The 25980-nt window shown below is 44.9% G+C and overlaps 1 long non-coding RNA gene across 1 annotated transcript in view; it reads right to left on the bottom strand.

The window, feature by feature from the left end:
• Window positions 1-14973, bottom strand: part of LOC120638820 — a 273112-nt gene extending 258139 nt beyond the window's left edge. Inside the window, exon 1 of the long non-coding RNA XR_005660799.1 lies at window positions 14888-14973. This is a non-coding gene — a long non-coding RNA (uncharacterized LOC120638820). The remainder of the gene's footprint in view (window positions 1-14887) is intronic.
• Window positions 14974-25980: the final 11007 nt, after the last annotated feature.

The raw sequence follows: 25980 nt of genomic DNA, 5'->3' as shown, positions 1-25980 counted from the left end.
AGCATTTTTCTCTTTTTATGCATGTCTAAAGGCTACAAGCCTGCAGTGCAAGTCTGATGCCTTCATTAGGTGGTTCTCAGTGTATTAGGATGATCGCCATCCCCCGGATGTATAAAATTGCAGTTAACTCCAGGAGTAGATCAGTTTAACAGGATAGAAATGCCATGACCTCTAGACTGTTAGCTCCTTGTAGGACAGGGAAAATGTCCCGCTGTTGTACTGTCCTCTCCCAATCACTTAGTACAGTGCTTTTCACATGGTAAGCACTCAGTAAATACAAGTGAATGAATGAATGACCTAGTAAATACAGCATGGGCCTGGGAGGCTGAAGGCCTCGGGTTCTAATCCTGTTCCACTACTTGCCTGTTGTGTAACCTTGGGCAAGTCACTTCACTTCTCTGTGCCTCAGTTACCTCATCTGTAAAATGGGGATTAAGACTGTGAGCTCCATGTAGGGCATGTCCTGTGTCCAACCTCCAATTAGCTTGTATCTATCCCAGCACATAGTAAGCGCTTAAATAAGATTAAAAAAAAAAAAAAGTCCCTCACAGAGCACAACAAATCTGCCCCATAAAAATCATCTCTGGGCTTTTGGGGAAACAGACAAGCAGCTGTCACGTTCCCACACACAGTCCACATAAATGCACAGTCCCTGTAAATAAGGGTATCTGTTAAGTGCTTATTATGTGCCAAGCACTAGGGTAGATAGAAGGTAAATCAGGTTGGACACAGTTGCTTTCCCACATGGGCCTCACCCTCTTCATCCCCATTTTACAGATGAGGTAACTGAAACCCAGAGAAGTGAAGTGACTCGCCCGAGGTCGCCCAGACACGTGGCAGAGCCGGGATTAGAACATTGGTCCTTCTGACTCCCAGGTCAGTGCTCTCTCCACTAAGCCATGCCGCTGCTCTCTGTAAATGAGCTGGGAGTCGAAAGAGCTCACTGTTTTGTGCAAATAACTATCCGTCTTAGTTGTGCACAAACCCGATTCTTCAAATGTTGCACATATAGCTCCAGGCGCGCTCATGGATCCAGGCACACACGAAACCACTGGGGCAATGTAATACCACCACCGCCACCTCTGATGAACAACTCATTACCGAGAGGGGGATTGAGGGCCCAGAGTGGATTTGGATGAAGAGATTCCAGATAAACAAAGCTATTAGAGAGAAATGAATTACTGAGAACTAGCAGCTTCAAAAAGATCAAATCTCTAAGCACGCAAGTCTCTCTGGCTTCCGAAAGTTTCGCATCTACACTTTTGGTTTTTTAAGGGGCCTAAAACCTCTAGCCTTTGCTGTTTTATTTACAAATATTTTGGATTGATTTTTTCCGCCCTCCAAAAGTCCATCTGTGCGTTCTTTTTATTTAATCTGGAGCTCCCAAGTGGAGAGACGTCTGCCTAGTATACTTAGAAAAAGGAAACGGTCTCCATGGATTTCTCTTTCATCTGCCATGTGATCATCACGGAGGCCACCCACTTCCAGATGGAAACACAGATTGGCGCCAACCCTAGGTCTTCTCCGCTCCCTTCTGTTCACTACAGCTATGCCAGGAAGGATTATGTCCACAGACAAGCTGGAACTTCCCACCAATGGCAGAGAGTCTAATTCGATCAGCACTTTCAGGGTTATGACTTCGTGTGGAACTCGGCCTGGGTTTCCTCTGACCCCTAGTCTGGGGCTCTCAGACGATCATCTTCCCTGGACTCTTGGGAGGGAAATGGCTCCTTGCCTGGATGGGCGAGGAGGGGAAAACAAGTGGCGGTGCATATTTGGCTCGTGCTCCGAAGATGCTTTTCTCCAACCATTCTCTGTTTGTCTGCCTGGAGGAGTCTGGGCCAATCACAGCAAAATGTGCATTTGTGGATCAGGCCGGTGTTTGCTTACTTCGAAGCCTGAAAGCCGTCCGCAGACGCCCAACGGGCCAAACGGAAGACTAGACCTCTGTATTCATTCATTCGATCATCTTTACTGAGTGCTTACTGGGTGCAAAGCACTATACTAAGCGTTTGGGAGAGTACAGTACAACAATAAACAGACACATTCCCCGCCCACAACGAACTTACAGTCTAGAGCCATCGGGCCCCTTCTGGAGTTGGCCATCCAAACTTCCACATCCCACCTGTACCCTCATGGCATCTGTTAGGTGCTTACTATGTGCCGGGTACTGTACTAACCACTGTGGTAAATACAAACTAATCAGGTTGGGCACAGCCCATGCCCCACAAAGTGCTCACAGCCTTAATCCCCATTTTACAGATGAGGCAACTGAGTCACAGAGAAGTGAAGTCTAGACCGTGAGCTCGTTGTGGACAGGGAATGTGACTGTAATAGTGTTCTCTCCCAAGAGCTTACTATAGTGCTCTACACACAGTAAGCATTCAATAAATATGATTGAGTAATTTAAGTGACTTGTCCAAGGTCACTCGGCAGACAAGTGGCAGAGTCAGGATTAATACCCAGGTCCTTCTGACTCCCAGGCCTATGCTCTATCCACTAGGCCATGCTGTTCCTTTTTGGAAAGCCTGGGTGTGGGGAAAAGACCTGGAAACATCTTACCCAGTTATATGCAAGGAATTTCTCCCCACAGAAGGCAAAAAGGAATTTGGAGTTCTGTCTTTCAGCTCCCTTCCTCCAAAGGACCACCTTGCTTGAGAAATGCTATTAGATAATTTTCTTATGCTAGGAATGAATCCTAAGCCCATTAGAGAGGAAAAAAAATAAGGGTGAATTCCTCCCCAGCTACTTCCAGCCCCAGTTTTCCAGCAATGCACCAATTTAGAGGAATCCTTCCTCCTACTTAAACTGTGAGCCCCTTGTGGAACCTGACGATCTTGTACCTATCGCGGGGTTTGACACATAGTAAGTGTTTAACAAATATCGCAGTTATTATTCCTTTATTCAATCGTATTTATTAAGCTCTTACTATGTGCAGAGCACTGTACTAAGTGCTTGGGAAAGTCCAATGCAGCAATAAAGAGTGACAATGCCCCCCACAATGAGCTCACAGATTAGAGGATTATCATTATCACTAACACAGTTCCCTTTGCATTTCTCTGTGTGCTTGAATGGGGGGCTGTTTCCAGCTTCAGAATTCAGTGTGTCTTCATTGAGAACAGAAAGGCAGACGCGTCTTACGTACAAACAGGCCCTACCAGCATAGTCTGGAAAAATAAATCTGCCAGGATTTCTCAATGACTGAGCAGTGAAATGCAAATCCAAAAATGATCCAATAAGTCCAGAAAGGATGGCAGGGGAGAGGTAGGAGGGGGAAAAAAAAATCTGGTTGCTATGACAACGAGGAATTGTACAAGAACTGAAGGAACTTCCTCGATAATCAAAATGCGTGTTGCCTTCAGAGTGGCCGAATATAGAAAAACATTTGAGGCTATGGAAAAGCGGGAGCAAAATACATATTACCAGTAATCTGAATTCAGATAGAATCACTTAGTCTAATGGTGTTCAGGCTAATTTTCCTAGGGGGTAATAGAACACCTGGTAGGAAGTTGGGTTCTTTAGGAGAAACCTTAACCCTTTTCAATCACAGGGGATCACTGAGGGCATCGCAGTATATACGGCAGCAATGGACTTAACAGTCCCTTAGAAGGATCTGATCAACAACCAGGCACTGGAAGAATTGGACCCATTGCAATTAAGCATTATTAAGTTAGGGACAAAAGATGGAACTGAGGGTAAAAATCACAGTTGCCCTGGAAAATTTCACAACCGCATTGGCATAAGCATGTAAATAACCAACTCACCCTTTTCGAACCAGTTAGCAATGGTATTTTTTGACTACTTAATGAGGGTATATGCGCTGTACCCCTTACGCCAGGAGAAGCATATTCCCTGTCCACGTGGGAGAAGATATTTTATCCTCACCTTACAGAACGAGGCCACAAGCACAGAGAGGTTCAATAACTTGCCCAAGATCACACAGTGGGCCAGTGGCGGAGCGGGGATTAGAATCTCCTGACTCTCATGCTCTTCTCTCACAGACCCTTCCGTCAGCTCCTCTTTAAGCTACGGAAACATTTTCTAATGCAACCCAGGGCTGCCCTTTAAGTAGCTCATTTCTTCTGTCTCAAAATTCACACATCTGCTTTTCTGTTGTGAATTTCCAAAGCAAGGAAATTTCAGAGAGAGTTAACTGTCCCTGCTGACTCAAGGAAGAGTCTGGGGAGGGTTAAAGTTCCAAGAAGTGTTCTTCTCCAAAGGTGAAGAGAGATGAAACAGAATAGATTCCAGTCTCTCGGATCGGGACCTTTAGGCTCCACCGTTTCCTCCAGGCATCGATCAAGTGTTTGTCACTGGAAACACGCTTCTTGGATTCAATTACTTTAACACAGCGATATTTTCGACCCCTGCTTGTTCATTAACAGAGGAGCCCCTGGGAACTGACTGATGGGATGGAAGGATGCGTGAAAAATGGATGTGCTTGGAGTGCTGGCTGGCTGAGACCTGCACCGCGGGAGCCCAGCCGAAGGGCAGTTCTGACACAGAACCCCAGCCGGGATCAGGGCTGAGGCTGATCCGTGACTGGTGAGGTAAGGATTCCTTTCAGCCGCCCCACTCTCCTCGAGCTCTGTTCCCCCTCTCCCTATCTCCAATATCAAATGATCAACCACAAGTTTTTATTAGACTGTGAGCCCATCATTGGGCAGGGATTGTCTCTATCTGTTGCTGAATTGTACATTTCAAGCGCTTAATACCGTACTCTGCATATAGAAGCGCTCAATAAATACTATTGAATGAATTCAGCATCTTCTGTGTGCAGAATACCGTCCAAAGCTCTTGGAGGGGTACAATAGACAATTACTCTCCCCACTTCAAAGCCCTATTTATTGAAGGCACATCTCCTCCAAAAAGCCTTCCCTGGCTAAGCCTTCCTTTCCTCTTCTCCCACTCCTTTCTGCATCGCCCTGACTTGCTCCCTTTATTCATTCCCCCTCCCAGCCCCACAGCACTGATGTACACATCTGTAATTTATTTCTTTATATTAATGTCAGTCTCCCCCTCTAGATTGTAAGCTCATTGTAGGCAGGGAATGTGTCTGTTGTATATTGGACTCTCCCAATCGCTTAGTACAGTGCTCTGCTCACAGTAAGCGCTCAATAAATACGACAACGAATGGAGTTAGCAGACATTATCCCTGCCTCCAGGGACTCTATAACCTAGCTGGAAGACTAATTTTAGCCCTTCTGCTCAGCATCTGTTGAGTCTGCAACTGAGGTAGGAAGGGAGTGAGAATTAACAAAAACGACTCCTCTAGTTGTAAATATTTTTAGGAGTGCTGGCGTGTAAGCTCTGTGTAGGCAGGGAACATGTCATTTTATTATTCTGTACTTCCCAAGCCCCTAAGACAGGGCACCACAGCAAGTAGGCACTCAAATGCCACTTCTACTATCTAGAATCAAGCACCCCTTGGCTTCAGCTCAGAGGAAGATGAAATGATTTTATTAATCAATCACATTTATTGAGTGCTTACTGTGTGCAGAGCACTGTACTAAGCGCTTGGGAGGGTACAACAACATAAATTCATTGTTCACACTGAGCTTACAGTCTGGGGGGAGACAAACATTAATATATAAATAAATTACAGATATGTACATAAGGCCTTGTGGGGAGGGTGAATAAAGGGAGCAAATCAGGTGATGCAGAAGGAAAAGGGAGAAGAGGAAATAAGGGCTTAGCCAGGGAAGGCCTCTTAGAGGAGAAGTGTCTTCAACAAGACTGTGAAGGGTGGTGGGAGTGGCCACAGGCAGGACATGGGCGAGAGGTAGAGCTGGGTTGCAGTAGAAGAGTAGCGAGGTGAGATAGGAAGGGGCAAGTTGAATGAGTGCTTTAAAGCCAATGATAAGGAGTTTCTGTTTGAAGCAGAGGTGGACGGGCAACCACTGGATGTTCTTGAGGAGTGGAGAAACACAGACTGAATGTTTTTGTAAAGAAAAATTCTCCGGGCAGCAGAGTGAGGTACGGACTGGTGTAGGGAGAGAGAGAAATCAGGGAGAACAGCAAGGAGGCTGATAGAGTAATCAAGGCATGATAAGTGCTTAGATTAACGTGATAGCAGTTTGGATGGAGAGGAAAGGATGCATGTTTGCAATGTTGTGAATTGAACTGACGGGATTTAGCGATAGATTGAATATGTGGGTAAATGAGAGAGAGAGAGAAGGGTCAAGGATAATGCCAAGGTAACGGGCTTGGGAGACAGAAGGTTGGTGGTGCTGTCTACAGTGATGGGAAAGTCAGGGTGAGTAGAGGGAGTCCTCAAGTCAAGCTCTCCTTGGCTTCAGCACCGAGAGAAAGATGGATTGATTTTATCTCACCTGCTGCTCCCCTGACACCCTCACCCCAGCAAGGTGGGATTTGTTGTGGGATTCTTCCTTCTCCCTTCCCCCGGCAATGACTGGCAGTTTCTGCAGCTCAATAACTGATGAGAGGGTAGGATCAAGTTAACCTGTCCACTATTTACGTGTGGGGCACAGGGGGTTCCAAGCCCTTTTGTCATTTGCACAGCTCAGGCTTCTCCCGGTTAATTTAATCAACTCTACTCTTTTGTTATAAAATAGCATTCATTAAAACAAAGAGCTAAAAAAGTAAAATTCACTCCACATGCAAAAGACACCAGAGAAGATTCAATTTGTGAAGAAAAAAGGTAGTCTTCTCATCATATAATCACGGTAATCTTAAAAGAATAAAAGGCAGCCTGAGAGCAGTTTAAAAAATGGAAAGAGATTATACGCTATAAAACATCCAGCTCTAGAGCTCTTAATGGGACTCCATTTACTCATTCAATAGTAATTGCTGAGCTTCTACTACTACTAAGAGGAGACCTGAACCCGCCATCTTTCCGAGCCCAGGGTTGTGAGAGGCCTGAATCTTCAAGCAGGAGAAATCCTGAGATTGAGTGGGAATCAGCCCCAGCTAGCTGCTGATCAAATGCCCAAACCATCAACCGTACCGGCCCTGATTAAATCCCAAGCCCGGAATCTTTCCAGAGCCGGACGACAATGAATGGCAGCCCCTCATTTCCAGGGGCTGGCAGGTTTGCTGTTACTCTTGAATTTCCAAAGAGTTGCCCTGTGGTTGTGCCTTATGCTAAAGGACAGCAAGAAGTTAATCAAGAGAATGGTGATACCCTCAGACTTTGCTATATAAGAAGCTTTTTTTTTCCAGAGACGTCACACTGACAAATGTTGAACGAACACTTGAGCAACATCTCTCATAAACTTACCACAGAATTCAGAACAAACATAAATAAATGTACTTCCAGGATTGGGGAAGAGACAAATAGCTAAGTAGTGCAATTTTGTAAATAACTATTGGAAGGAGGATGGTGAGCAGCTGCTGAGAAATTTGCCAAATGATCGGATGTGTCCCAGGATCTCCTCAGAAAAGAACACCCTCTTAGTTCAAATCAATGATATTTACTCAACGCTGTGTGCAGAGCACTTGCACTAAGAGCTTGAGAGAGAACAATCTTGGTAGACACATCCCGGCCCTCAAAAAGCTTACATTCTAGCAGAGGAGAGAGACCCTAAATTACAGGCAAAAGGAAGTAATAGAGTTTGGGGTTGTGAGTACTCAAGAGGTTAATTGGTGCAGGAGTGCTGAAATGGAGATTAGAAATGAAGTGGGGAAAGCCTCCCGGAAGAGGTGGGATTTCAGAAGGACTCTGAAGATGGGGAGAGCCGTGGTCTGTCGGATGTGAGCAAGAAGTCGGCAGTGGGAGAGACGAGAACGAGACTCGACGAAGACTGTGAACCGACGGCTGTAGAGGCCCACGTACACCTCTTAGGCCTTCGACTACTGACTTGGCATTAGGATGATCAAAAACGTCCAACGCCCCTTGCCACATACACCGGTACCGGGACAGGGTACAAGCCAGCCGAAAACCGTATGACGGTTGGCCACCCTACTTGAGACATTCCATCTCTAAATTGTGAAAAGAGAACTACAATTTTGGATCCAAAAATCAATTCTCCATTGAGACCCAGAATTGGTTTCAGATTACTCTGGTGTCTCCCAAACCCTCGAGTTTTAGGAGGGGCCTGGAGGGGGTCACTTGAGTGTTCACCTCCTTCTCAGGATGTGTTGGAGTTTGGTACTGCTCCCGGGCCACAGAAAACTGTCCTCGTCCCAGATCGGGAGGTGTTGATGATGGTCAGGGCCCAGCCTAGCCCACCTGCCATCCATCCCCCTCCAGTGGGGGGGGGGGTAATGAGGGGGAGAGGGTGTGGCTGAAGAAAAATTCCCCAGAACCCCAGTTTCTAGGCTATGGACCCCAGCCATCTCTAGGGAGCAATCTGAGAATTGCTTTGGGACAAAGCTGGGACTAGGCAGCGTGGCCTAACGGTTAAAGCATGGGTATGCGAGTCAAAGGGCCTGGGTTCTAATCCCAGCTCTAAGACACAGAGAAGCTAAGTGACTTGCCCAAGGTCACACTGCAGACAAGCGGCAGTTTCCTCAGCTGTAAAATGGGAATTAAGACTATGAGCCCCACATGATTAGCTTATATCTATCCCTGAGCTTAGTACAGTGCCTGGCACACAGTAAAAACCTAAATACCATGAAAATATAGGCCCTTTAGGCCTGTGGCACAGCCTGCATTACTCTGCCCGGATGCTTTTAGGACTGTTACCATTTGGGTGTGGTGGGTTCACACACATGGATGAGTGGATGAGAGGTGCCAACACCAATGCCTTTCATCAAAACATACAATAATAATAATGTTGGTATTTGTTAAGTGCCTACTATGTGCCGAGCACTGTTCTAAGCGCTGGGGTAGATACAAGGTAATCAGGTTGGCCCACTTGAGGCTCACAGTCTTAATCCCCATTTTACAGTTGAGGTAACTGAGGCACCAAGAAGTGAAATGACTTGCCAAAAGTCACACAGCTGACAGGTGGCGGAGCCGGAATTAAAACCCATGACCTCTGACTCCTAAACCTGTGCTCTTCCCACTGAGCCACGCTGCTTCTCTCTTTCACCCACTTATCGCCCCTTCAGCTCCTCACACTATAGCAAGCTCCCAGTGGAAAGGGAGCTTCTGTTGTACTTCCCCAAGTGTTTGGTAAAGTGTCCTGCACTAATCAGTTCCCCCAAGCCAGGCAGATGCTATTCTCTCTAACCCCATTGTCAACCTCACTGTCCCCCAAGCCAAGACCTGAGGAAGTTCCCCCTCCCAACCTGGCAAGAAGACTTGTCTTCCACAGAGTAGAGACTGCTTCTTCAAGGGAAAAAGTCAAGAGCATAAAGCTCCGATCACTTCAATATGGAGAGCGCAGAAATGCGGAGTTCATTTTTCCTGAAAAATGTATCGGCTAATTAGCATTCCATTTATAAAAACAACTTAGAAGAAACCATCTGTAGATGTTAAACTCAATACCATCCGTAATATTCGACGTCGGCACAATTTTTCTTTTAGCATCGGCTTAATCTATCGGCAATATTTGAAAAGACCGAGAAATTTACAGTCATTTTCTGGTAAATGATCTGTGTAATAAGGTAATGTGTATTATCCCGAAATGGTAAGCCCTCCCAATTAGAAGGAAAAGGAAATCTGTTCAGGTCTTACTAATTATACCTTGCTCTCTACAACCTAGGCTTCTTTAAAGTGGTAATATTTGCTTCACGTGAAATGAAAAAGTCAGTCTTCAAGTATGGGCAACTTTGTAAAAGGAAAAACAAAAAAAATCAAGGGAGCGGGGGGAAAGAAGAAATGTTAGTCACAGCGTCAGGAGCTGTTTATCCAACTAAATTTACCATACAGATCCTGAAAACCCATTATGAAATTCTGATGTTTATAAGAAGATTTCTGGTAAAACTAAAGTTGTGTTCATGGGGTCTTAGCCACCAAATGGAAATCACTGGGGCTTCTAGCTGAGGTTATCAGAAATCCATCAGCTTCTCAGCCAGTTCTGTCTTGCAATGAAAACTCACCCAACTATAGAGAGCCCCTAGGCACCTCTCAGCTGAGGCACTCATAGAAAGCTCAACAAAGCCCCTGCCTGGTCCAAAGCCACAGACCAACCAGACCATAAGGTCAGTGACGTGGGGGACATTTTGCTCTCCACCAGCTGTGGTTCCTCTTTCTTACTGCCTGCTCTCTTCTCCTGCTCCACCCCAGCTCTACTTTTCTCTTTACCTCTAGGCTTCAAGGTTCTCCATCACCTTGCCCCCTCCTACCTATCCTCCCTTCTCTCTTTCTACTGCCCACCCCACACGCTCCGCTCCTCTGCCGCCCACCTCCTCACCGTCCCCCGTTCTCGCCTATCCCGCCGTCGACCCCAGGGCCACGTCCTCCCGCTGTCCCGGAATGCCCTCCCTCCTCACCTCCGCCAAACTAACTCTTCCCCTCTTCAAAGCCCTACTGAGAGCTCACCTCCTCCAAGAGGCCTTCCCAGACTGAGCTTCCCCTTTTCCCTCTGCTCCCTCTCTGCCCCCCCTTCACCTCCCCTCAGCTAAGCCCCCTTCCCTCTGCTCCTCCCCCTCTCCCTTCCCCTCAGCACTGTGCTCATCTGCTCATTTGTATATATATAGTATATATTTTTATTACCCTATTTATTTTGTTAATGACATGTACATCCCCTTGATTCTATTGCTACTGTTTTTGTCTGTCTCCCCCGATTAGACTGCAAGCCCGTCAATGGGCAGGGATTGTCTCTATCTGTTGCCGAATTGTACATTCCAAGCACTTAGTACAGTGCTCTGCACATAGTAAGCGCTCAATAAATACTATTGAATGAATTAATTTACCTTAGTTCTAACTGGCTGTCAACTCTCCCATCTCCAAACCACACTTCAGGCTTTGTCTTCGCAAGAGAAGCAGTGTGGCCTAATCGATAGAGCCTGGGCCTGGGAATCAGAAGGACGTGGGTCCTAATCACAGCTCTGGTACTTGTCTGCTACGTGACCCTGGGCAACTCACTTCCCTTTTCTGGGCTTCAGTTCCCTCATCGGTAAAATGGGAATTAAGACTGCGCCTCAGTGCTTAGCACGGTGCTTGGCACATAGTAAGCGCTTGTCAGATGCCATTAAAAAAAAAGTACTGGCCCACCTATCTAGGCCTATAGTAAATGTTTAACAGGTACCACAGTCATTATTACTTTGCTCTACCATTTAATTCAGGGCGATCACAAGCGGAGTGGGTTATTTCAGGTCCTCACTTCACAGCGGTCCCAGGGAAGGAATACCTACCCCAGCCAATGGAGGTGGGAAACATCGCCCTTCAAGCCCGAGAGAGCCTTGGGGTGAGGAATCTCACCAAGCAACTTCAGAGTCAGTAAGAGCCACAGGAAACACCTCAGCAACCGCTCAAGAAGCCGAAGACCGAAACCCGCTGAACTGGCAGCCGCTTAGCCTCGCCTACTCGGACATCAAGTGTAGCCACGCCGTACAGCTTCCTGGAGTCAAACTGTTAACTTCTAAGTCTGTCAGCATCCCCACCCCCGCCGCCCCAGATCATTTTGTAAACACTGGCTTAAAAATAGCTCCCAATCTCAATTACGGCAGTCCTGATAATGTCAGGTTTCTGTGGGAGAAATGATTGCACCATCTACAGTTCGCAGCCTCCAAACTCAGGGACTTGACAGGACCCCAAAAAGGGACTTTTATTTTGGTTTCACCTCCCCCGCACCTTCCAATGCTAAACCCACAAAATAGACGTTGCAGATCTGAACAGCAGCCTTAGGTATATTCAGCAGTTTACCTGAACTGCTCTGGAGAGAAAGGCAAAATTTTGCAACCTCTTTGGATGGTACCAATTCAGAAAAACTGGGAAGTTTTGACCCCTAACGATTCTGGTATTTACTAGTGCTTCTTTCCTCCTCCGGCAACTCAACAACAGGCATAAGGCTGCAGAGTTCCAGGGTCCTCCCACTCAATGGGACCAGAATACTGGAGACTCAAATCACCGGCGGTGCAGAGAGAGAAAGAGACACAGAGGCTGGCGTTTGAGGGGGGTGGCTCCAACGTGGCCTAGTGGGTACAGCACAAGCCTGGGAGTCAAAAGGACCTGGGTTCCAATCACAGCTCCACCGCTTGTCTACTGTGTGACCTCGGGCAAGTCACTTCACTTCTCTGTGCCAAAGTTATCTCATCTGTAAAATGAGGATTAAGACTGTGTGACATGGTCTGTATCCAACTTGATTAGTTTGTATTTTCTCCTAGGGCTCAGAGCAGTTTCTGGAACCAAAGATGGCACTTAAATACCATTAAAAAAAAATCCAGGGAGAACGAGAAAGAGAAGGGGAAAGAGAAGTAAGGAAGAAGGGAAAGGGGAAGGAGACAAATCAAGAAGAAACTTGTGTCCCCCATCGGTTGAGGAAGCAGCATGGCGTAGTGGATGGAGCACAGGCCTGGGAGTAAGAAGGTCATGGGTTCTAATTCCAGCTCCGCCACATCTGCTGTGTGACCTTGGGCAAGTTACTTCTCTGGACCTCAGTTACCTCATCTGTAAAATGGGGACTGAGATTGTGAGCCCCACGTGGGACGGGGGCATGTCCAACCCTATTGGCTTGTATCCACCCCAGCGCTTAGTACAGTGCCTCGCACATAGTAAGCACTCAACAAATACCATGATGACGGTTGCTGCCACCTTTCCCTGTCAGGGGATAAACTTTCACCATCGGGAGTGGAGGGTATCTGTACTGTCTCCTCACCTGCAGGGGTTTCTGCAGTCAAAAGACGACTGCATTTTTAAGTCTCTGACATTGAGAAACACAATTACGAAGGATCAAAAAGTATCAGAAGGTCACGCTGAGCTCACGTAGTATATGAGATTAGATGGCGTGCTGGAATCATTTTGGCCAAAAGAAACAAAGCCTAATGCCTAATATAGATAAAAAATATCAGAAAGGATCTTGATCATTTCATTGTGTTCCTCCTTCCCAAAGCTTTCTTTGGTCATGTTGCCCTTCGGAGATACTTCAAAAGGTACAAAAAGTTGTCTGATAAAACACATATCACCGATGGTGAAATTTTGAGCTCCTAAAAGCCTCCACATAATGAAGTGGTACTTGAATTTACATAAAATCCAGCAATCAAGCAGGCAACGAACACACAAAGTAATTTCTTAAAGAGGTAGGGAGATCCTGAAGTCTTGTCAATGATTACATGATTGCTTGATGGACACCTGAATGGATAGGTAATTTGAATTTTTTTTTTTTTGGTGGTTCCAAAACAAACTGGATACCTTAATCACTGTCAAAGGAGAGCAAGATACCCCATTGTATAAAACAGGAGCACTTTGCTAAGAGTATCACCTTTTATCGAGAATATGGGGAGATTTTCTACTATTAATCAGGTTCACCTTTCCCTAAGCAAAACAGGAAAAAGTGAAAACGGAAAATCAATAGTTTCAGATAAAGGAGCTCAGCAATCCCTCCTGTAAGGTATGAACCATGAACCATGCTGGGAAAACAACACTGAGTAATGTGTCGTGGCAGGTGAACCATTAATGGAATCATGATTTAGTCATTCACGGCTATGAGTGATTGTGCATTCTTTCTTGTCTGTGGTTCTAGACTAAGTCAGAGTCAGAACAGTGGGAGCAAGGAAGCTTGTTGGCCTCTGCACTCGGAAAACCCATAAAAAAGTAAACATCAGCTTTTACTCTGATAGCACATTAAAAAGTAAACATCAGCTTTGCACCTAACACTAAACCTCTCAAACCCACAGCTGAAGGATTTTGCAAGTCTGGTTGGGATTCATTCAGAGAAGGATTCCTTCCATTACAGAGAACCAGCAACGATTAGTGGAAAGGACTTAGGCCGGGAATCAGAAGACCTGGGTTCTAATCATGACTGTCAACTGCTTGCCGTGTGACCTTGGGCAAAGTCACTTAATTTCTCTGTGCTTCAGTTACTTCATCTGTACAACAGGGATTAAATCCTTCTCCCTCCAATTTAGACTGTGAGTCCCCTGTGGGAAAGGGACTGAATCCAACCTGATAAATTTGCAACTACCCCAGCAGTTAGAATGGTGCTTGATACATAATAAGTGCTTAACAAATACCATAAAGAAAATAATAGTGATATTTATTAAGCACTTGGGTGCCAGGCACTGTACTAATCCCTGTCCCAAATGGGGCTCATAGTCTTAATCCCCATTTTACAGATGAGGAAACTGAAGCATAGAGAAGTTAAGTGATTTGCCCAAGGTCACCCAACAGACAAGTAGCAGAGTGAGAATTAGAACCCGGATCCTCTGACTCCCAGGACCGTGCCATTTCCACTAGGCCCCGCTGTTTCTGGTAATAATTCAGAAAGAGGCTGCCCGCACTCTCTCTGGTTCCAGTTTTAAGGAGAAACATGGGAACTCCCAGCAAGAGGATGACCAAAGGGCGACGGAGGAGTTTCCAGCCCTTCTTTCGGCACCTAGGGCACCAGTTTTGACTGAGAAGGGAAAGCCACATTTTACATATTCCCTTTCGTTCACCTTGGCTCTTCCATTACAAACAGTTGTCCGGTGACAAGGAGTAAGCATTCTCCCAACAAACCCCAGGTAAAGTACGCTCACCTAGACCAGCACTGCATACAGGAACACAACCATCCTTCCAGCTGCGGATGGATACGCTCTGTCAAAAGAACATCCCCCAATTCTCCAATAGTGTTCTACCCAAAATGCATAAGGAAAACTCATATTGTGGAAGAACCTAGAGTTCTATGGAACCCTTGAACTCCTTCTTGTTTTGGGGCTGGATTTCTTCCCAGCCAAAAGAGATGACAATTTTCAAACTACATTTTAAACCTACCTTTTTCCTCAGAATAAAGACCCGGCTAAACAGTCCATAAATGCTCATTACTCCACACAACATCCCTGGGAGGTAGAAAAACACTTCCCCCTCCCAAATTTTCAAATAACGATTGGAGACACTCACGCTGTGCCGCTAGCCAGCAGTTCACCAGGAGGATTGGATTGACAATTGAAGGCAGACCCCCATCCCTGCGTAAGGGGCTCACCGCCACCCTGCAGAAAGAACAGATTGTGTTTTGGTTGAATAAAGTTACCCATAGGAGAGAACATGATTTCACCAACTCCAAGGAGGTACTGTTTGCATTCACTTCTCAGTTTTTCTCTCTCTCTCTCTCTCATACACTTACACACGCACCAGCATGACAGCTCTGCTCCCCATCTGGAATATTTCATCCCCCTCTCTCTTTAGAAGGTAACTAGAAGAGATACGTCTCCTTTGGCCTCCATTTTTTGCCTCTTTACCCGACATCTAAAGGATGCATTGACGGTGTCCTCCTCTCTAGAGGCATGTAGGCGGATCACACCATTTCGCTGAATTATTCTGACAGCTCATCCTCAGTATCTTCAGGGACCGAACCCCAGCTGCCTCTTTGGAAAGCAAATCAGATGCACGGAGAGACATCTGGACTTACACTTAGAGGCATTTTTGTAAGCAGCCTTCGGCTGCAGTGACTGGAAAGATTCCCAGGAAGCCCTGCCGAGCCTGGAGGGGTCAGAGTTTAGGGGGAGGTAAACCGCCCAGTCGGAAACAGCTGATATTAAATTCCTATACTATTGTTCAAGCCTCATAAAATATTATGAATGGTTATATTACTGCCCGATTGCCCATTCCTCTACCCACCAAACTCTGGGCCACTGGCTTTAATGCACTCAATCAGCTCTCTCCTAACAACACAACTAATAATTGAGAAATTTGTTATGTACTTACTATGTGCCAAGCACTGTGTTACAGACAATAGAATCAGCTTGGAGATAGTCTCTGCATCTTTGAAGGAACTCGGGACGCAGTGGCCAAAGATTGGAGAAATGCTGATAGAGTGCTTCGTTCCCATTACTGACAAGTATTGCTTTGGACTGAATGTCAAGGAAACCAAAGACCCCCTACTCTGTGATCTCCTGTGTGTCTTTGGTCAAGCTGTTTTTAACCTAGACAGGTTTTGTTTTACCCATCTGGTAAATGGAAACTTCTACCGGCCACTCACTTTCCTCTGGAAGACATAATAATATTAAAATGCTTTCGGTTCTTTGGCAATTTTAGTCCTTCTCTGAACTGTAAGCTCTCCCCTCTCTAGACTGTAAGCTCCCTATAGGCAGCGGTCATGTCTACCAACTCTACTGTATTTTACTCTCCCACGTGCTTAGTACAGTGCTCTGCACACAGTAAACACTCAATAAATACCACTGACATTGGAAAAGCACAGCTTAACTATTTCATTGGCACAGACCGTGAGCCTTGTTGGGTAGGAATTGTCTTTCCAAGCGCTCAGTAAAGTGCTCTGCACACAGTAAGTGCTCAATACAATTGAGTGAGTGAATGGCATCCTGAGGCCCCGAGGCAGCATTAATAATAATAATAATAACGGTATTTGTTAAGTACTTACTATGTGCCAAGCACTGTTCTAAGCATTGGGGTAGTTACAAGGTAATAAGGTTGAACCACATGGAGCCCACCCCATTACAGAAGCAGCGTGGCTCAGTGGAAAGAGCACGGGCTTTGGAGTCAGGGCTCATGAGTTCGAATCCCAGCTCTGCCACTTGTCGGCTGTGTGACTGTGGGCAAGTCACTTCACTTCTCTGTGCCTCAGTTCCCTCATCTGTAAAATGGGGATTAAGACTGTGAGCCCCACGTGGGACAACCTGATTCCCCTATGTCTACCCCAGTGCTTAGAACTGTGCTCGGCACATAGTAAGCGCTTAACAAATACCAACATTATTATTATTTTACAGATGAGTTAGACACAGAAGTTAAATGATTTGCCCAAGGTCACAAAGCAGACTGGGGGGAAGCCGGCGTTAGAACCCACGTGCTCTGACTCCCAAACTCGTGTTCTTGCCACTAGGCCACGCTGAAGTAGTCCTCCTGTACCATCCATCAGCTATGGAAATAACTAGGGCTTCAAACAAGTCAAGGTAAACCACTTTCTGCAGTTCTCTTGACTCTTATCTTTGAGCTAATCACCCCCAGGCAACTGAAAGCTCAACAGCCATTGTCCACACCCGTTTCCTATCTTTTAACCACTTTCCTATCCAGCACATTTCCTCCAATCCCATGAAAATTCAGTTCTTTTCCCTAAGGTCTTTGAAACGGAAGCTTGTCAAAGGTCTTTCGAAAATCCAAATAGATTCTATTGGATCCCTTCGTGTTTACTGACCTGTTTATTAGTGAGCCATAATTTTCTCTTGGAGAAAGCATGTAGCTATTCATTTCCCACCTCAGGTTGTGTTTTTCTTAAATTTCCTAATTATAGAGTCTACTAATTAGCCAGGCAATAAATATAATAATAATAGTATTCGTTAAGCACTTACTATGTGCCAAGCACTGTTCTAAGCCCTGGGATAGTTACAAGGTAATCAGTTTGTCCCACTTGGGGCTCAAAGTTCTAACCCCCATTTTACAGATGAGGTAACAGGCACAGAGAAGTTAAGTGACTTACCCCAGGTCACAGAGCAGACAACTGGCAGAGCTGGGATTAGAACCCAATCCTCTGTCTCCCAAACCCGTGCTCTTGCCACTAAGCCACGTGTTTATTTGCAAAATTATCTCTGGGAATTACAATGGCCCTCCACCTAATTCCTAGTACGGGGTCCATTTGCAGAGATAAAGTAAACACTTTGCCCCGGCTTTCAGCGATTTCACATCTAAGGTTCCTTTAAAACTTTTAAGGGGAAAATAATCTGATCCATTAGTATGAAAGATGAGGTTTTTATTCTGTTTTGTTTTCCAGCTACAAATATGAGGTTCACAAAAAGTGGGTTTGTTTTTTTTAAATGGAGGAAATAAAAGGTGGGGACTTTTTGCTTTCACTATGAACCAAGCACCGTGGCTTGGGTCCTTTTGAGGGCACAGAATGAGCATGAATCCTGCTGCATTTCTTATTCAACATGTTACTGTGATTTCCCCTTATTCGTTTTCCTTTTTCCCAAAATATTTTTACATTAGTAGCCTCTCCCCCCGGGGGGCATTAAAGCATGGTTTTTTTTGGCATAAGCCAAAGAGAAAATTGCAAGCAGGTCCCACTTTGAATTTAACAATGCTGCTTAGGACTTTCCGTGATATGGGCACCTGAAGGGTTAGGAAACTGTTTTGAGTAAAAGCCTCCCGTGCTGGCAGTGTTTACCATTTCTCTTAGAAAATTATTTCCCTTCAAATAGGCCCAGAATCCTAGACCGGGAAGGACTTTTAAAAAAGAGCAAAGCCTTACCTGGCCCCACTGTTTCCTCAACGAAGGGAAAGCAGCACTACCACGGGAAGGCCCCCCCCGCCAAACCGAAGCTTTCTTCTCGTTCCCTTGATTGCTAAAGTCCTGCAGCTGCAATTGCTAAGAGTCCCCAGCTGAAACAATAAGGCAGCCACCTCCATCACGCTGCAGTTTTCTCCCCTTCCTAAAACCTCCCCCAGAAAGAAGATGGGGAGATTGAACTGATAGAGAAGCAGCGTGGCTCAGTGGAAAGAGCCTGGGCTTGGGAGTCCGAAGTCATGGGTTCGAATCCCGGCTCTGCCACTTGTCAGCTGTGTGACTGTGGGCAAGTCACTTAACTTCTCTGTGCCTCAATTCCCTCATATGTAAAATGGGGATTAACTGTGAGCCTCCTGTGGGACAACCTGATTACCCTGTATCTACCCCAGCGCTTAGAACATTGCTCTGCACATAGTAAGCACTTAACAAATACCAACATTATTATTAAGATGATTTTAATGGGGAGATTAAGGGAGAAGATGGATCGTTCCCTAACCCTGAGCGACTTTAAAACTCCAGAGAGCTGCCTCCTTGCAATTCAACCTAGACCATCCTCAATCTTCTAACCCCACCAGCCCTTCTTCTAATTCTTCACTATAAATGATTTCTACGGATGTCTCCCCCTCTACACGGGAAGCTCATCGTGGGCAGGGGAAGTGTCTAGTCTACTCTCCCACGCGCTTAGTACAGTGCTCTGCACGCAGTAAGCACTCCGTAAATACGACTGATTGATCGATGAATCATTGCTGATGACAGATTCTGGGGCCAACCCGATTTGTTTGCATCCACCCCAACGCTTAGTACAGTGCTCTGCACACAGTAAGTGCTCAATAAATACGATTGAATGAATGAACTCTGGTCCCACGAGAATAGTGCTAAGGCAAAGAACGTTACACGAAGTATAGCGTCCCTTAGGAAATCAGGTCATGTGAGTGGGTGGAAGATAATACCAAAAATAAAATATGATAATATGAAATAATAATATACTATGCTGATTATTATGGTATTTAAGCATTTACTATGTGCCAGGCACTATAATAATATATTATAATTATTTTTATGGTATTTGTTAAGCATTTGCTATGTTCCAGGCACTGTACTAGGCGCTGGGGTGGATACAGACACATGGGGATGGACACGGTCCCTGTCCCACATGGAATTCAGTCTCAATCCCAATGTCTTCTGCAAGAGCAAAAAAAAAAAAAATGGGCCAAAACGATATTAATCTCTCAAAAACTTGCTAAGAAACCTCAAATATCACTACCTGACAAAATAGCAAGGTTAATATGGACTGATAAGGAAAGATTATGAATTCGACTTCTTTGGCATGCACATATCAGAGTACAACACTGACTATGAGTTCGTCGTGGGCAGGGACCGTGTCTACCAACTCTGCTGTACTGGACTCTCCCCGGCACTTAGTATAGTGCTCTGCACCCAGTAAGCTCACTGAATACCAAATTGATAGCTTATCTTTCCCAAAAAGCATCCTAATTTGACAGATCGGCCATTCTCTATGCTAATTGAATGGGCTGTGATCACTATCAAGTCAAAGACCTACACAGGGAGAGGAAAGATAAAGGGCTCAAATTTTGGTCAACTCCAAATGAGTGTTTGATGATGATGATGGTATTTATTAAGCACTTACTATGTGCCAAGCACCGTTCTAAGCGCTGATGTAAATAGCGTTAACCAGAAGAGTGTTACCTCGGGGTAGCGTATTATACCTTAAAGGATACCAGTGCCAAATGGAGAAAGAATGCCTCGGGAAGTCTTAATTAACTTACTGGGGCAGAAGAATGAATAACCTCAATTAAAGAATCCCCATGCCATTTGCCGCAGATAGCCATAAATGCCTTGCTTTAGGGGGGAATCTGGCTTTGCATCAAAATGGATGCCTAAAAAATAGACTCATTGCTGTTAAAATCAGTAATTAATACTTATTTCAGAGAAAGTTTCACACCCACTCTTCGTCTGCTGTCTGGATTTAAACTACTTTGGCAGAGCCAGATAATAATAATAATAATAAATTGCTGGTTATGTATCATGCAATCATCAATCATATACATTGAGTGCTTACTGTGTGCACAGCACTGTACTGAGCACTTGGGAGAGTGCCGTATAACAGAGGCGTTCCAACTATGCTAAGCGCTCGGGTAGCATAGCAAATCGGACACAGTGCCAGTCACACATGGGCTCACAAAGTGTTTTACAGTTGAGGAAAGTGAGAACCAGAGAGGTTAAATATCTTGATCCATCAGACAACTGTTAGAGGCAGAGGGCTGGAGCTTAGTACTTAGGTCTCCTGAGTCCCAGCATCAGGTTCTTCTAGCTGGTCATGCCGCCCTCATTCTCAAAGCCTTCTCCAGACATTAGATGCAGATTTACTAGAGAACTTGAAGGCCTTTAAAAAAAAAATTGGATCCCTTCAGAACTAAAATCCCAAATAAGACTAAACAAATAGGGTTCTCTTTGACAACTCCCAGCAGCTCTGAATGAGCCAGGCTTTTATAGCAACCATTTCTTTGTCTCTAAATTGGAGTTGATGGTTGCCTTCCTGTTTCTGAGTAAGAACAGCAGTTAATGAGGCAATGAGACCATCCCTTTAAAATATCTCCAACACCTCAAAAGCCCTAGAACTGGAAAGGTCTGGCACGTCTGTACCTCAGGGCTCTCAAATCTGGGAAAGAGAGATTCATACAAAAGATGGACTTTGGCAAGTGGGTGGCTAGTTTGAAGGTAAGGCTCTACAGGAGACACTTTTTCTTAGTTCTGATGGATTTGAGGAGAGGCTGAGAAATGTGCTATTGGTGGGATGAGGAGAGGGAGTTTTTGATATTTGTTGGCTGATTTGCAAGTTGGCAATTCTGGATGCTTAGATCCAGCATTGCACCTGGTAATTTTGCCAGTCTCTTGGGGCCTCAGTATTTCCACTTTTAACATGGAGATAAGTTTATCTTCCTCTCTTTCATCAATCGGTCAATCGTATTTGTTGAGTACTTACTGTGTACAGAGCACGGCGCTAGGCATTTGGGAAAAAACAAGATTAGAGAGTTGGTAGACATGTTTGCTACCCATAGCAAGCTTATGATCTAGAGGGGGAGGCAGATAAATTAAGGTTATGTGCATAGGTGTTGTGGGGCTTAGAGGTGAATATAGGATGCAATTCCAAAGGCCATTTTATGGGAAAAATGAAACTACTCAAGTTAAAGCATTTTTAACCTTCAGAGACAAGTTGCTGCACAAATTTACATTGCTTTTACTATCGGGGCTTTTAATATTTGGTTTTATAATAGTAAAACCCTCTTCCAGGGCTACTTTCTTCTTACTTACAATGGGTAGTTGTTATTAATCACAACCCTACCTCAAGGGAGGCAGGCATTTTCAGTTAACCAATTCTGCTCTCCCAAAGAGGGAATGGAAAAAAAAAAACCTCAACCAACTTCCTCTAGGGTGTTCTGAGCTCCAGATGCCCCGACAGGATCAGTAAATTGCCTGAGCATCTCTTGCTGAGCTCTTCAAGTCCTCTGTAAACCAAGAGAGGAGCAGGTGACAAAAATCCTGCTGGATAAGAATAACTGAATTTGTACAGCACACGGTTTCAATCTTGCTTTTCTGCAACAATCCTGCAACATACCAGATTATTCTCCTTCTACTCGCGGCCACCTAGTGACTTTCCACTCCAACTCCCAACCGGAGGGGCTAGATGGGATTCAGTCAATCCGTCATATTCACTGAGCACCTACTGTGTGTGGAGCACTGTACTAAGTGCTTGGGAGAGTATGATTTCACTGAGTTGATAATAATAATAATAACTATGGTATTTAAGAGCTTACTATGTGCCAGGCACTCTTCTAAGCATTGGGGTATATGCAAGGTCATCTGGGACTCACATTCTTAATCCCCATTTTACAGATGAGGTAACTGAATCACAGAGAAGTTAAATGGCTTGCCCAAGGTCACACAGCAGACAAGTAGTGGAGTCGGGATTAGAACCCTGGTCCTCCGACTCCCAAGCCTGTGCTCTTTCCATTAAGCCAGTCGGCTTCTCTAGAAAGACAGGTTCCCTGCCCCTCAAGAAAAACCTCTCATTTCCAACAGTTTATATGCCCAGTGAACCTGAGTGGCCCTCTCCCCCAATCTGCAAGAAGGATGAACGATGGTACATTCAGATGAATTCCAGACACAAGTAAAATTGCCTTGGTTCTTCGACCTCACCCCAAGGCAGGGATCATGTCTAAATTCCCACTTGTGTATTCTGCTCTTAGTACAATGTTCTGCATACAGCACGCACTTAATACTACTACTATAACCTTGAAGCACAACTCAGTTTATCTCTGGGGATGATTCATTTCACACTAGCACTGCTCACTATGGGACATCATCCCGAAAAAGTTCTCCCTTCCAACACCAGGAAAGAGATAATCTTACCCCCTGCCTTGAGAGATTAATTATTATGGAGACAGTCTGCATTTCACTTTTTACAGTATTTGTTAAGCACTTACTATGGGTCACACACTGTCCCATATCTACTGGGGTAGATATTTGTTGGGGTAGATATTTGTTAACTAGGTGGAATGCAGTCCCTGTCCCACTTGAGGCTCGCAGTCTAAGGAGGGAGGGGTGGAGAGAGAAGAGGAGAACTGAGAAGCAGCATGGTCTAGTGGCTAGAGCACAGGCCTGGGAGTCAGAAGGACCTGGCTTCTAATACTGGCTCTGCCACTCATCTGCTGTGTGATTATGGGAAAGTCACTTCACTTCTCTATGTCTCAGTTACCTCATCTGTAAAATGGGGATTCATTCTGTTCACCCCATGCAGGACTGCGTCCAACCTGTTTAGCTTCTATTTCCCCTACACCTTAGTATAGTGCCTGGCACATAGTAAGCTCTTAAATACCAAAACAAAAAAAATGGGGCACAGAGAAGTTAAGTGACTTGCCCAAGGTCTCACACTCAGCAAGTAAGGGGCAGAACCAGAATTAGAATCCAGTTCCTCTAACTCCCACGCCCATATTCTTTCCACTAGGCCGTGCTGCTTCTCTTCCAAGACAGGGCCATCTGTCTGAGCTGCCCTTGCACAGAATCATAATGGCTACTACAAGAAAAGTTTGATCTCTATTCCAGAGTTTTCACAGAAGTTGGACTGCTAAGTGAATCTTCTGTAACAATCCAGTGAAACAACACAGAAAGCAGCAGCAATTTGGAATATTCCAAGTGGCAAAAGAGGGATTTTCTTCCCCGGTTTGGTCATTTTCTCATTTCCAGAAAGCTTTAAACACAGTTTCTCCAAACATCACCTTTTATCTTTTCTAACTGCATCCCAGCAACTCCTCTGAGGACAAATATTCTGGTCTCAAACAAGCACGAGAATTGGCTTCCATGCTCAAAACACGATCAGTGGAAACTAGTTTCCACCTTAATGCACTTGATCCTTTCACTGCCCCATGCAAGAAAGGTTTTGACATATCCCAAAGTGCAGACTGTAAAGGAATTGGAGCTCTTGGACTCAAATATATTGTTCAGAAACTTCCATAAAATTATTTCATTCTGGGAAGACAGTCTTCAGTTAAATTTATTAGATAGTGAATTAAAACTAGGACTAAAAGTCTCTTTTTTAAAAAAACTAGCATTGGATCCTATTGTTAATTCCCCCACCAGGATCCAATGCTAGTTTTAAAAAAAGTGAGACTTTTAGTCCTAGTTACAGTGGAGGCAGAATTAACATCAGGATGTTTACTCAGTCCAGCTAATACACAGCAACCCTCAAACTCAAGATAATGGGATGAGCATCTTTTCACAGTCAATCCATCAGTTCAAATCCAGGGCAAAGCAATAACATGGCACGGAAAAAATAAAATAGGGAGAACAATAATAATTGTGACATTTATTAAGCACTTACTATGTGTCAAACACTGTTCTAAGCACTAGGGAAGATGCAAAGTAATCAGGTCAGACACAGTCCCTGTCCCACTCAGGTCTCACAACCCAAGCAGGAGGGAGATATTGAATCCCCATTTTAGAGATGAGGCAACTGAGTCACTAAGTGACTTATCCAAGGTCACACACCAGGCACGTGGAACAACTGGGATGAAACCCAGGTCCTCTGATTCCCAGTCGCATGCTCTTTCCACTAGCCCACACTACTGAATGAATCAGGGCTAAGTCTTTAATCGTCTTAAAGTTGTATAATCAAGAGAATCCCTCAGTGACTGATGGGACAAAGTCAGCTTCCACTTCTGTAAATGATTTTTCAGTTGCCCAAGAGCCTGTCATCAAAACATCAGGGTGGGCAAAGAGAGAGGCTTGCTGCCATAGTAACAAAGATTAGAAATTCCCTTGTCTCTCCATTTCAACAGGAAGAGATTACATGAGAAGAGCAAAATGTTCATAAAGTCCCAAATTGTTGGCTGTTGGGGAATAGCATCGCCTTCCACATTCATTTGTTCTTTCAATGTTAGCTCACAATCTAAGTGGAGGGAACACAGGTATTGAATCCCCATTTTGCAGATTAGGGAATTTAGGCATAGAGAAGGTAAATGATTTGTCCAAGGTCATATGGCAGGTAAGTGATTAGAACCCAGGTCCTTTGACTCCCAGATCCATACTCTTTCCACCACATTGCTTCCCTAAAAGCACCATGCCCACTGGAAAGGTCCACTAACTGTAAAACAATAGCCTCACAAATTCCGGTTAGTGAGAAAAGACCATTTTTGATGACGTGAAGAAAATGTTAAGTTTGAGCAGAGCAAAACAGCCCTTCCCCTCTCTTTTGAGAAGCAGTGTTGCTTAGTGGATAGAGCAATGGCTGGGAGTTGGAAGGACCTGGGTTCTAATCCCAGCTCCACCAGGTCTGTTGTGTGACCTTGGCCAAATCACTTAGCTTCTCTGGGCCTCAGTTACCTCATCTGTAAAATGGGGATTAAGAGCGTGAGCCCCACGTGGGACAGGGACTGTGCCCAACCTGATTGACTTGTACCTACCCCAGCACTTAGAACAGTGCTTGGCAGATAATAAGTGCTTATAACTACTACCATAATTATTATTTTGATCAAGATTTCTTAGAGGACATCACGTCGAAGCCATTGGAGACCCATGAGTCTCTTTGTTGGCAAAGACAGAATCTATTTGAATTTCAGAATCTATTTGAATTTCCAGCAAGGCCCATTTTCCTTTAGAAACTAATAATAACAAAAACTGTGGTATTTATAAAGTGCTTATACTATATGTCAAGCCCATAGGAAGTGCTGGTGTAGATACCAATAATCAGGTTGGACACAGTCCCTCTTCCACATGGGGCTCACAGTCTAAGTTGAAGAGAGAACAGGTTAAGCACTAGTTCACTGCTTTGCCCACAGTAAGGGCTCAAAAAATACAATGAAATGAATGGAAAGGTACTAAATCCCTATTTCACAGATGAGGAAACAGACACAGGGACATTAAATGACTTAACCGGGGTCACCCAGCAGGAACGTGACCGTGTCGGAATTAGAACCCAGATCTTGAACCTGTGTTCTCTCCACGAGGCCTTTGGCCAAAGGAGTCATATATCCAGGAAACAGAAGTAAATATTACCTTCTGAGGTTGAAAGGAAACACAGATCTATTAATGGAGTCATCTTTGAAAGCCAGGATGAAACGTGGCATTCAAGATGTTGTTCCGAGGATTCACCTATCGAGAAACCTTCCGCTGAGCCCGGGAGTAGTGGAACAAACCAGAAAGCTACAGAAAACGGACCACGGTAATGAAAGTCAATCCAGAG

The sequence above is a fragment of the Ornithorhynchus anatinus genome, chromosome 14, assembly GCF_004115215.2.
Source record: "Ornithorhynchus anatinus isolate Pmale09 chromosome 14, mOrnAna1.pri.v4, whole genome shotgun sequence".
In the NCBI taxonomy this organism is placed as follows: Eukaryota; Metazoa; Chordata; class Mammalia; order Monotremata; family Ornithorhynchidae; genus Ornithorhynchus; species Ornithorhynchus anatinus.
Note: the sequence above shows the minus strand (reverse complement) of the source record. Positions and strands in the feature narration are given on the sequence as shown.